Genomic DNA, 13,569 nt, shown 5'->3' with positions numbered 1-13,569 from the left:
CTATATACATATACTTCAGCTAGAAAACTCCATGTTTAGCCATGCAAGGCATTCTTTAACCATCTCCCGCGCCCGCATAGCCTGCTGGGTAACATAGTCTAAATGTTATTAACACATAACAACACATCTTCTTTCCTTTAAAAGAAAACTACTTTTCTGTGTAACTACACATGTCACATCACATTTGTTTACTCAACCTGCATAACATGCAATTTTCAATAACACACATTTCTTTCCCCCAATTTTTTTTCCTTAAAAATAAAATAGTTTTTCAACTAAATATAGTCTGTCCAACAATACTCTATTGTGGCTCTATTTCTATTCACATTAACAAAACATTCAGTCCAGGTGCCCCTTTTTTGTATTTTTTAGATTATTTTTTTTTAGCAATTCTCAATAAGCCTTTCAGGGGCTTTGACAGTCCTTTTTGGTCGTTCTGCTGAAGTGCTTCCTGAAACAGTTGGACATCGTTCATTGTCAGTCAGGGTGTTCTGACTGAATTGTCCATTTCTAAAGGCATTTGACGCTTCAGCAGTATCCTCCTGATGATCCTCAGTCCCTTGAGTGAATGGCTGAAGCCTTAGATCCACTCTGTTTCGTCTCAGTTGTGATCCATGCTCTGTTTGGATCTCATAGGATCGCGGTGCAACTTCTCTCTGCACACACCCTTGCTGCATCCAGGTTCCTGTAGTGATGTCTCGGAGTCGTACATGATCTCCAGGTTTCAGTTCAGGTAAGTGTCTTGCACTTTTGTCGTGTCGCTGTTTTTGTTTGTCTTTCTGTTTTTCCCTCGCGAGTTTGACTTTGTGAGCACCTCTGGGTGTTAGCAAGTCCTCATGGATGGGTAGGTTGGTTCTGATGCGACGTCCCATCAACATTTGTGCAGGTGAAAGTCCGTTCTGCAGCGGTGCGCTGCGGTAGATCATCAGATTTTTTAGGAAATCCTCCTTTCCATCGTGTGCCTTTTTCATCAGACCTTTGACAATTTTGACTGAACTCTCTGCTAAGCCGTTGGACCTTGGGTAGTTGGGGCTGGAGGTGTTGTGTCGGAATCTCCAGTCGTCAGCGAACGATCGGAATTCAGAACTTGAAAACTGCGGGCCATTATCCGAGTACAGTTCAGACGCAACCCCATGTCTTGCAAAGACTGATTTCAGGTAGGTGATTACAGCTTTGCTGGAGGTAGTTGGCAGTGTTGCTACTTCAGGGTAGTTTGAGTAGTAGTCGGTAACAACAATGTGACTTTTGCCAATGCAGTCAAAAAGGTCAACTCCAACTTTGTAGTAGGGTCTGTTGGTTACTGGATGAGGCATTAGCGGCTCTGCTTGCTGCTTTGGCCTGTAGGTCAAACACAGTTCACATGAAGCAGTGGTCTGGCTGATTTCCTGGTTCATTCTTAGCCAGTACATTACTTCTCGTGCTCGTTGTTTGCATTTTTCCTCACCCAAGTGGCCCTTGTGTATTTTCTGTAGCATTTCTTTGCGTAGTGTCATGGGAATGACAATCTTGTTGCCTTTGAACACTATGCCATCCACAACGGTGAGCTCTACTCTGCACATCCAGTAGTCCTGTATTCTCCTTGGACAGTTGTTTTTCTGTGCAGGCCATCCTATCAGTGTTGTTTCTTTCAACTCTGTCATTGTTTGGTCAGCTGCGGTCTCTCTTTTGATCTGCTCCATTCTCTCAGAAGACACAGGAAGTGATGCTACGATCATGTCGACGTAGGCCTGAATCTCAGTGTTTTTCTGTGTGTCGAAGCTCTCCTTCTTGTCAACTGCTCGAGAAAGAGTGTCGGCGGTGAACATGAACTTTCCCGGGGTATAGATCATCTTCACATCATACTTTTGCAGTCTGATCAACATTCTCTGGATTCTCATTGGACAATCATTCAGTGGCTTAGACATGATTGACACCAATGGTTTGTGGTCGGTTTCTACTTCGAAATCTCGTCCGTAGACGTATTGGTGAAACCTTTCGCAAGCGTATGTGCTTGCCAGTAGTTCTTTCTCTATTTGTGCATACCTTGTCTCTGCGCCTGTCAAGGCTCTGGACGCATAAGGGACGGGTTGCCATGTGTCGTCATGCTGTTGCAGAAGAACTGCTCCCAGGCCAAACTGTGACGCGTCTGCAGAAATCCTTGTGCTTTTCTTTGGATCATAGAACCTGAGCACTGGCTCTTCTGTGATTGTCTTTTTTAGGTTTTTGAAGCAGTTTTCCTGTTCATGGGACCATTCCCATTAATTTTTCTGTTCTAGAAGACATCTGAGTGGAGCGGACTGTGCTGACAGTTGAGGTATGAACTTTGCAAGGTAGGTGATCATGCCCATGAAGCGTCTCACATCGTCCTTGTTCTTCGGGCGCTCCATGTTGTTGATGGCTGATGTTTTCCTCGGGTCTGATTTGACTCCGTCCTCTGAAAGTACATCTCCCACGAAGGTAAGTGTTTTCACACCAAACTCACATTTGTCCTTGTTTAGTTTTAGGTTGACTTTCCGTGTCAGGTCCAGCACTTGTCTCACTCTCACATCGTGTTCTTCTTTTGTGGACCCCCAGACGATGATGTCATCCATCATAGTCTCCACTCCTGGAATGTGCTCGAAGATCATGTGGATTGTCTTGTGGTAGACCTCTGTCGCTGAGAGAATCCCATATGGTAGACGAAGAAATCTGTACCTGCCCTCAGGTGTGTTGAATGTGCATAGCCTTGAGCTTGCATCATCTAGCTTCATTTGCCAGAATCCTGATGAGGCATCAAGCTTACTGAACAACTCTGCTCCAGCAAACTGTGACATTATCTCTTCTCTGGTTGGCAACTTGAAATGCTCTCTCTTGATTGCTTTGTTGAGATCTCTCGGGTCTAGACATATCCTGAGATCGGCGTTCTTTTTCACCACAATAACCAGTGAGCTTACCCAGTCTATGGGTTCATCCATTTTTGTGATGACGTCCATCTTTTCCATGCGTCCGAGTTCCTCTTTGAGCTTTTTCCTCAGTGCAAATGGAACTTTTCTGCATGCATGCACAACTGGAGTAATTTTGTCATCAGTACATATTTTGTGTTCTCTTGGTAAACATCCAAGACCCTCAAACACATCCTCATACTCAGCCAGTATTGATTCTTGGTCATTTTCAGTCTGTGATGTCACTACATACACTCTTTTCAACAAATTGAGCTTTCCACATGCAATGATTCCTAGAATAGGCTGTACACTCTTTTCCACAATCAGCAGCTGTGCTCTGAACTGTTTTCCTTTATGCTGTAAAGTTACTATGTAGCTACCTTTGACTGGTATGTTCTCCCCAGTATAACCAGTAACCTTAATTTTCACCGGGTGTATTTTGCTCTTCACCTTCAGTGTTTTGTAGTCATCCAGCGACAACAGGTTTACCTGTGCTCCAGTATCAAGCTTGAATGGTATTACAGTTTCATTCACAGTCAATGGCACAATCCATTCAGCATTTACTGCATTGCATATTTCCACAGAATCAACAAAGAATTCTTCCATCTCCTCGACTGTGTGAACCTTTTTCTTTGTAGCCTCAGCTTTGCAGCATTTTGAGAAATTATTATTTTTCCCACAGTTGTTACATGATTTGCCATATGCAGGGCATTTTTTTGGCTTGTGGATAAATCCACATTTTCCACATGTAGTGTTTTGATTTCTCTCTTTTGCTTGTTTTTGTTTTGTAAGGCATTGTATGTATTGCTCCTCTCTTTTTATTGCATGCACTGACGTCTCATCCCTGCACAGCTCTTTAGCTTGTGCTCTGGTGGTTTCAGCTGCTCGACACATATTCACTGCTTTATCCAAAGTTAAATCTTGCTCACGCAGCAATGTCTCCTTGAGTCCATTATCAAGTATGCCACAGACTATCCTGTCTTTCACTAGTGAGTCTTTCAGATTTTCAAATTCACACGTTTTGCTCAGTGTGTTCAGCTCAGTCAAATACTGGTCAAAACTGACTCACTGTTTCTGATCATGAGAGAAAAACTTGTATCTCTCAAACGTGACGTTCTGGCTTGGTACAAAGTACTCCTCAAATTTTGCCATTAGCACAGTCAATGTCAAGTTAGCCTCGTCTTGCTGAAAGCTATTGTAAATGTCCAATGCATCCTCTCCAATAACATGCAGAAAAATGGAAGCTTTCAATTTGTCATCATCTCCCCCTACACCACTGGCTGCTAGGTAGATATTGAATCTGCTTGAAACGTTTCCAATTGTCAGCTAAATTGCCTGTTAACTGCATAGGAGTAGGAGGACTAAGCCTATCCATGACGGAGATCAGGAACAGTGTCAATTTCTCTTACTTCACAGTATGTTGCTCATCAACTTGCTCGTCAACAGATTCCAATGCAGCCTCGCTCTCGCTGCTGTCACTCTCGCTGCTGCGGCTCGTTGTCCTCGCTCTTGCAAGCTAGCATCTTCGACTACTCACGTCACTTGACTTGTGGTAGAATGTTCAATTTTCGGATCGGAAATTTGCAGAGTTACTTATTTCTTTTCTCTGTCTCTTCATAGCGACTACCAATCTGACACCATGTTATGTTTGTTCCTTATATAATGACAAACCGGGGCGTAGGTTTAACTACTTTTAATGAACATATACTTCAGCTAGAAAACTCCATGTTTAGCCATGCAAGGCATTCTTTAACCATCTCCCGTGCCCGCATAGCCTGCTGGGTAACGTAGTCTAAATGTTATTAACACATAACAACACAGATCACATCTGTATATAAGGTCAGACAGTTGACAGTGCATATTAGAGCAAAAACCAAGCCATGAGGTTGAAGGAATTGTCCGTAAGAGCTCAGAGACAGGATTGTGTCGAGGCACAGATCTGGGGAAGGGTTCCAAAACATTTTTGCAGCATTGAAGGTTCCCAAGAACACATCGGCCTCCATCATTCTTAAATGTAAGAAGTTTGGAACCACCAAGACTCTTCCTAGAGCTGGCCGCCCGATCAAACTGAGCAATTTGGGGAGAAGGGCCTTGGTCAGAGAGGTGACCAAGAACCCGATGGTCACTCTGACAGAGCTCCACAGTTCCTCTGTGGAGATGGGAGAACTTTCCAGAAGGACAACCATCTCTGCAGCACTCCACCAATCTGGCCTTTATGGTAGAGTGGCCAGATGGAAGCCACTCCTCAGTAAAAGGCACATGACAGCCCGCTAGGAGTTTGCCAAAAGGCACCTAAAGGACTCTCAGACCATGAGAAACAAGATTTTCTGGTCTGATGAAACCAAGATTGAACTCTTGAATGCCAAGCGTCACGTCTGGAGGAAACCTGGCACCATCCCTACGGTGAAGCATGGTGGTGGCAGCATCATGCTGTGGGGATGTTTTTCAGCAGCAGGAACTGGGAGACCTGTCAGGATCAAGGGAAAGATGAAAGGAGCAAAGTACAGAGAGATCCTTGATGAAAACCTGCTCCAGAGCGCTCAGGAACTCAGACTGGGGTGACGGTTCACCTTCAAGCAAGATGACCCTAAGCACACAGCCAAGACAACGCAGTAGTGGCTTTAGGACAAGTCTCTGAATGTCCTTGAATGGCCCAGCCAGAGCCCGGGCTTGAACCTGATCAAACATCTCTGCAGAGACCTGAAAATAGCAGTGCAGCGACACTCCCCATCCAACCTGACAGAGCTTGAGAGGATCTGCAGAGAATGGGAGAAACTCCCCAAATACCGGCGTGCCAAGCGTGTAGCATCATACCCAAGAAGACTCGAGACTGTAATCGCTGCAAAAGGTCCTTCAACAAAATACTGAGTTAAGGGTCTGAATACTTATGTAAATTTGATATTTCAGTTTTGTATTTTTAATATATTTGCAAAAATTTCTAAAACACTATTTTTGTGTTGTCATTATGGGGTATTATTTAATACACTTTTGAATAAAGCTGTAACCTAACAAAATGTAGAAAAAGTCGAGGGGTCTGAATACTTTCTGAATGCACTGTAGATTACTTCAACGGTCGGCCATCTTGGAGGCTGTCTCTCCAGTTCTTACAATAGCTCAATGGCTTCAGTGCACTATCAAAGACAGTACAGTATGAAGATAGTTAGAAACTGCTTCTCCAATTGTCAAAACTATTGGTCGCTAAATCCAGAGAAATGACGGACCATATAAAAAACTGTTGCTCACTAAATCCGTCTAGAATGACCACGTAAAAACAGTTGGCTGGTATGCCCTCAGCCGTCTGAGTGGTCGGCTGTGAATGCCCTCTCCACTATATACTTATAAGTGATTGGTTTGGTTCTGACCTCTATAGTGCTGTCTGGTTAGAACATGATGTTGAGGCCCATCACTGTAGTCTTGATAGTCTCCGCCACACAGACACAACTGTTTCGATTTGAGGATGTATATATGATTTTGGTAATACGAATGACTTGGAATCTTATTGTTGTGGTTATTTCAATGCATGCACAACCTTCAGACATTTGTGTTACTGTCGACAATAAAAGGTCCTCAGAAACATGCGTCTTCTCCCTTCAGACGACGATAAAACTCTGACCTGAGTGGGCGGGTGCGGTGTCAAGATCAGCATTCCAGGCACTCTGATTGGTTGGGAATGGCAGGGCTATGATGGGTGAGGGATAATGGAGGTAGGCTAAACAGCCAAACTAACGGGATTTAAGGGAAATTGAAGGGATTGTGAGGGGAAGTTAGGTAGAGAGGAGAGGAGCAGGACGGTATATTTTTCACACCAATAGAAAGTCCCGATCACGCTTGTAGGCGATGTCATGGTGATGTTGGGTAGCTAAACATCCGGTGCAGAAACATGTCAACTGGTCTAACCATTGATGTGTCTACATGCTGACCAGACCGGACATGTCGCGTGCGCGAGCGTCGCAAAATAAATGTAGAAATCCATGTTATACACTGCTCGCGTCTGCGTTGCCAAGGGCTAAAATAGAAGTCATTCCTATTTCTGATGCAGATCACAATGCAAGTCCTGCCTCTCCCATCTCCTCATTGGTTTATAGAAGCAGGTACCCACGTGCCATCTCCTCATTGGTTATACCCACGTGGGTGATTGAAAGAGAACTGTTTTGCTGGTAGTCGTGGTAATACTATGAAAGTTTAGATGCCAATCACCATATCAATTCAAAGATGAAAAAGCCTGGAAGGAGGAGAGATGACTAGAAACGATTCGGTTGGCCATTTTATGTGTGGATTAATTGGCAGAGTAGAGGCGCTTGTGCATTTCAGGTAAAATAACAACTCAATGTTTCTTCCCAGGACAAATTAGCTAGCAACAGCAAGCTAGCTAAATAGGACAAATTAGCTAGCAAGTGCAAGCTAACTAGCTATATTGCCATACATGTTTAATGCTTTTCGACCTGTCCCCAAATTAATGTCATTGGTTCAGAGTTTGTTTTGATATTTTAACCTGCGTGTCGTGATCGTGTTTGGTGTAGGGGGACAAAATAAATTTATGCATGATAGCGCACGTGCGCAGCCGGTTTGGGTTCCGTGGATTACTAATACTATGTATTGGTCATAGAGAGGCTTTGAAGCCACCGGTCGGCCATATTCCCCAGTAGGAGCAGGAATTTATGGAATTTTACAGTATTTAAATTAAATGTTAAGGACAAAATGACATGGATTTAAGAAATGTTTTGTAATGGGGACAATAACAGTACTCTATACTTTAAGATTTTATTTGTATATTTTATATTTTTCATGTTTAGCTAACATAATAAAAGTAAAAGTAAGCATTAAGGTGTCTGTAATAGAATGAACACGTCAAAAACAAATGTAGACATTAATAAATGCATTTATATAGCTTCCAAAATCCTTTTTTTTTCAATGGAGGAGTACCAAGATGGCTGCACAGTGGCTTCATCACTAGCACCTTAGAGGCTGCTGCCCTATAAACATAGTCTTGAAATTACTGGCCACTCTAATAATGGAACACTAGTCACTTTAATAATGTTTACATATTTTGCATTACTCATCTCATATGTATATACTGTATTCTATTCTACTGTATTTTAGTCTATGCTGCTCCGACATTGCTCATCTGGGCTCCCGAGTGGCGCAGCGGTCTAAGGCACTGCATCTCAGTGCAAGAGGCGTGATTGGGAGTCCCATAGGGGAGCACACATTTGGCCCAGTATCGCCAGGGTAGGCCGTCATTATGAATAACAATGTGTTCTTAATTGACTTGCCTAGTTAAATAAAGGTTAACAAACATATATATTCCTTACTTTACGTGTGTGTATTGTTGTGAAATTGTTAGATATCAGTTGTTAGATATTACTGCACTGTTGGAGCTAGAAACACAAGCATTTCGCTACATCTGCAATAAAATCTGCTAAACATGTGTATGTGACCAATACAATTTGATTTGATTTGAATACAGCGCCCCATCAGTCATCATTGGGGTTAACGGTTTTCCACTAGTTACCACAGCCACAAAGTCAAAATTAGCAATATCGTAAAAATTCATTTAAAAAAAGTGCTTTTTGGTCTTCATTTTAGGTTAGAATATGTAGGCATCTCGAGGCGAACTGCAGATGTATGTGCTGTCAAATCAAAGACACTCCTCTTTTTTGATAAAAAATGAATGTGGCAGTTTGTCACTTTCACGAGGTTGGAATAATAACATGTTAAACTACTTAAGACATTGGCTTTAATGTAGGTTGTACTTTTAGAAAACTAACAAATAAGGAGTAATTTTTCACTTCTCTCATAGGGTCATTTACTTCTCAAACCCCCGGTCTGGTTTGCTTGGTCTGCTTCGCAAGCGTTCCCGAAAGTCTCTCTAAGCTAGCCAGAAGCTAGCCAGAAGCTAGCCAGTTCACTGGCTAACGTTAGTATTCAGCTAACCACGGTTGGCGGTCATCAGCTATCCTTTAGCTCGAAAAGCTATCGGCAGTTTTGTACAACGCGACTCAGACCAGAGCATACGGGACCTATTTTTCTCTCCATATCCCCAGATTTCTACCGCAAGCTCTGGACATTTACACCTGGATCTTGCAGCTAGCTAGCTGCTATCCGAGTGACTATTGGCTTATGTCAGTCCCGGAGCAAACATCAATTATTCCGGAGCTAGCCAGCTGAAGAGTTCCATCAGCCACTCCTGGGCTACAATCACCTATCCGGACCCGTTTTACTGCCGATACGGAGCCCCACTGGGCCTTCACGACTGGACTACCGACGTTATCTGCCCGAGGGAGTTATCCAACTGGCCCCTCCGTCGCGACGTAACCTGAACGCCCATCTGCAGACCGCTAATCGTTATCTGTCTTATCGGCTGCTATCTGAATAGGTCTATCGGACAATTTTCTTGGGTCACTATAACTATATCTATTTTGCCAATTGGATTGGTCCCCTCTACCACACGGAACCCCACTAATCTACCGACGGAAACACACGAGGTGGCTAAAAACAGACCTCCATCCTCTGCCAGCTTGCTACCCATGGCCCGGCTAGCTGTCTGAATCGCCGTGACCCCAACCAACCTCACTACTCCCTGGACCCTTGTGATCACTCGGCTAAGCATGCCTCTCCTTAATGTCAATATTCCTTGTCCATTGCTGTTCTGGTTGGTGTTTATTGGCTTATTTCACTGTAGAGCCTCTAACCCTGCTCATTATACCTTATCCAACCTTTCAGTTCCACCACCCACACATGCGATGACATCACCTGGTTTCAATGATGTTTCTAGAGACAATATCTCTCTCATCATCACTCAATGCCTAGGTTTACCTCCACTGTATTCACATCCTACCATACCTTTGTCTGTACATTATACCTTGAAGCTATTTTATCGCCCCCAGAAACCTGCTCCTTTTACTCTCTGTTCCAGACGTCCTAGATGACCAATTCTCATAGCTTTTAGCCGTACCCTTGTCCTACTCCTCCTCTGTTCCTCTGGTGATGTAGAGGTGAATCCAGGCCCTGCAGTGCCTAGCTCCACTCCTATTCCTCCTCCCTAAGTTTGTTTTATTCACTGCTTTAGCACACTCTGCCTACCCAGATGTCCTAGCCGTGTCTGAATCCTTGCTTAGGAAGACCACCAAAAACTCTGAAATCTCCATCCCTAACTACAACATTTTAGAAGATAGAACGATCAAAGGGGGTGGTGTTGCAATCTACTGCAGAGATAGCCTGCAGAGTTCTGTCCTATTATCCAGGTCTGTACCCAAACAATTTGAACCTCTACTTTTAAAAATCCACCTCTCTAAAAACAAGTCTCTCACCGTTGCCGCCTGCTATAGGCCGCCTGCTATAGACCAACCTCTGCCCCCAGCTGTGCTCTGGACACCATATGTAAACTGATTGCCCCTCATCTATCTTCAGAGCTCGTGCTGCTAGGTGACCTAAACTGGGACATGCTTACCACCCCAGCCATCCTACAATCTAAGCTTGATACCCTCAATCTCACACAAATTATCAATGAACCTACCAGTAAACACGGGCACCCTCATAGATATCATCCTAACCAACTTGCCCTCTAAATACACCTCTGCTGTTTTCAACCAAGAACTCAGCGATCACTGCCTCATTGCCTGCATCCGTAATGGGTCAGCGGTCAAACGACCTCCACTCATCACTGTCAAACGCTCCCTGAAACACTTCAGCGAGCAGGCCTTTCTAATCGACCTGGCCCGGGTATCCTGGAAGGATATTGACCTCATCCCGTCAGTAGAGGATGCCTGGTTATTTTTTTTAAATGCCTTCCTCACCATCTTAAATAAGCATGCCCCATCCAAAAAAATGTAGAACCAGGAACAGATATAGCCCTTGGTTCTCCCCAGACCTGACTGCCCTTAACCAACACAAAAACATCCTATGGCGTTCTGCATTAGCATCGAACAGCCCCCATGATATGCAACTTTTCAGGGAAGTTAGAAACCAAAATACACAGGCAGTTAGAAAAGCCAAGGATAGCTTTTTCAAGCAGAAATTTGCTTCCTGCAACACGAACTCAAAAAAGTTCTGGGACACTGTAAAGTCCATGGAACACCTAAGAACACCTCCTCCCAGCTGCCCACTGCACTGAGGATAGGAAACACTGTCACCCCCGATAAATCCACTATAATTGAGAATTTCAATAAGCATTTTTCTACGGCTGGCCATGCTTTCCACCTGGCTACCCCTACCCCGGTCAACAGCACTGCACCCCCCACAGCAACTCGCCCAAGCCTTCCCCATTTCTCTTTCTCCCAAATCCAGTCAGCGGATGTTCTGAAAGAGCTGCAAATCATCTGGACCCTTTCTTTCTAAAACTATCTGCCGAAATTGTTGCAACCCCTATTACTAGCCTGTTCAACCTCTCTTTCGTGTCGTCTGAGATTCCTAAAGATTGGAAAGCAGCTGCGGTCATCCCCCTCTTCAAAGGGGGGGACACTCTTGATCCAAACTGCTACAGACCAAATCTATTCTACCCTGCCTTTCTAAGGTCTTCGAAAGCCAAGTCAACAAACAGATTACCGACCATTTCGAATCGCACCGCACCTTCTCCGCTATGCAATCTGGTTTCAGAGCTGGTCATGGGTGCACCTCAGCCACGCTCAACGTCCTAAACGATATCTTAACCGCCATCGATAAGAAAGAATACTGTGCAGCCGTATTCATCGACCTGGCCAAGGCTTTCAACTCTGTCAATCACCACATCCTCATCGGCAGACTCGATAGCCTTGGTTTCACAAATGATTGCCTCGCCTGGTTCACCAACTACTTCTCTGATAGAGTTCAGTGTGTCAAATCGGAGGGCCTGTTGTCCGGGCCTCTGGCAGTCTCTGTGGGGGTGCCACACGGTTCAATTCTTGGGCTGACTCTCTTCTCTGTATACATCAATGATGTCGCTCTTGCTGCTGGTGAGTCTCTGATCCACCTCTACGCAGACGACACCATTCTGTATACTTCTGGCCCTTCTTTGGACACTGTGTTAACAACTCTCCAGACGAGCTTCAATGCCATACAACTTTCCTTCCGTGGCCTCCAACTGCTCTTAAATACAATTAAAACTAAATGCATGCTATTCAACCGATCGCTGCCTGCAACTGCCCGCCCGTCCAGCATCACTACTCTGGACGGTTCTGACTTAGAATATGTGGACAACTACAAATACCTAAGTGTCTGGTTAGACTGTAAACTCTCCTTCCAGACTCACATCAAACATCTCCAATCCAAAGTTAAATCTAGAATTGGCTTCCTATTTCGCAACCAACATCCTTCACTCATGCTGCCAAACATACCCTCGTAAAACTGACCATCCTACCGATCCTCGACTTCGGGCGATGTCATTTACAAAATAGCCTCCAATACCCTACTCAATAAATTGGATGCAGTCTATCACAGTGCCATCCATTTTGTCTCCAAAGCCCCATATACTACCCACCACTGCGACCTGTACGCTCTCGTTGGTTGGCCCTCGCTTCATACTCGTCGCCAAACCCACTGGCTCCAGGTCATCTACAAGACCCTGCTAGGTAAAGTCCCCCCTTATCTCAGCTCGCTGGTCACCATAGCAGCACCCACCTGTAGCCCGCGCTCCAGCAGGTATATCTCTCTGGTCACCCCCAAAGCCACTTCCTCCTTTGGCCGCCTCTCCTTCCAGTTCTCTGCTGCCAATGACTGGGACGAACTACAAAAATCTCTGAAACTGGAAAAACTTATCTCCCTCACTAGCTTTAAGCACCAGCTGTCAGAGCAGCTCACAGATTACTGCACCTGTACATAGCCCATCTATAATTTAGTCCAAACAACTACCTCTTCCCCTACTGTATTTATTTATTTATTTAGCTCCTTTGCACCCCATTATTTCTATTTTTCTTTGCACATTCTTCCACTGCAAATCTACCATTCCAGTGTTTTACTTGCTATATTGTATTTACTTCGCCACCATGGCCTTTTTTTTGCCTTTACCTCCCTTATCTCACCTCATTTGCTCACATTGTATATAGACTTATTTTTCTACTGTATTATTGACTGTATGTTTGTGTAACGGATGTGAAATGGCTAGCTAGTTAGCGGGTACGCGCTAGTAGCGTTTCAATCAGTTACGTCACTTGCTCTGAAACTTAGATGTAGTGTTGCCCCTTGCTCTGCAAGGGCCGCGGCTTTTGTGGAGCGATGGGTAACGATGCTTCGTGGGTGTCAGTTGTTGATGTGTGCAGAGGTTCCCTGGTTCGCGCCCGTGTCGGGGCGAGGGGACGGTTTAAAGTTATACTGTTACATTGATGCTGTTGACCCGGATCACTGGTTGCTGCGGAAAAGGAGGAGGTTGAAAGGGGGGTGAGTGTAACGGATGTGAGCTAGCTAGTTAGCGGGTACGCGCTAGTAGCGTTTCAATCAGTTACGTCACTTGCTCTGAAACCTAGATGTAGTGTTGCCCCTTGCTCTGCAAGGGCCGCGGCTTTTGTGGAACGATGGGTAACGATGCTTCGTGGGTGACCGTTGTTGATGTGTGCAGAGGGTCCCTGGTTCGCGCCCGAGGTCGGGGCGAGGGGACGCACTAAAGTTATACTGTTACATTTGTTTTACTCCATGTGTAACTCTATGTTGTTGTATGTGTCAAACTGCTTTGCTTTATCTTGGCCAGGTCGCAATTGTA

This window comes from Salvelinus namaycush, chromosome 16 (assembly GCF_016432855.1).
Source record: "Salvelinus namaycush isolate Seneca chromosome 16, SaNama_1.0, whole genome shotgun sequence".
NCBI classification, from domain to species: Eukaryota; Metazoa; Chordata; class Actinopteri; order Salmoniformes; family Salmonidae; genus Salvelinus; species Salvelinus namaycush.
This window is presented reverse-complemented; position numbering follows the sequence as displayed.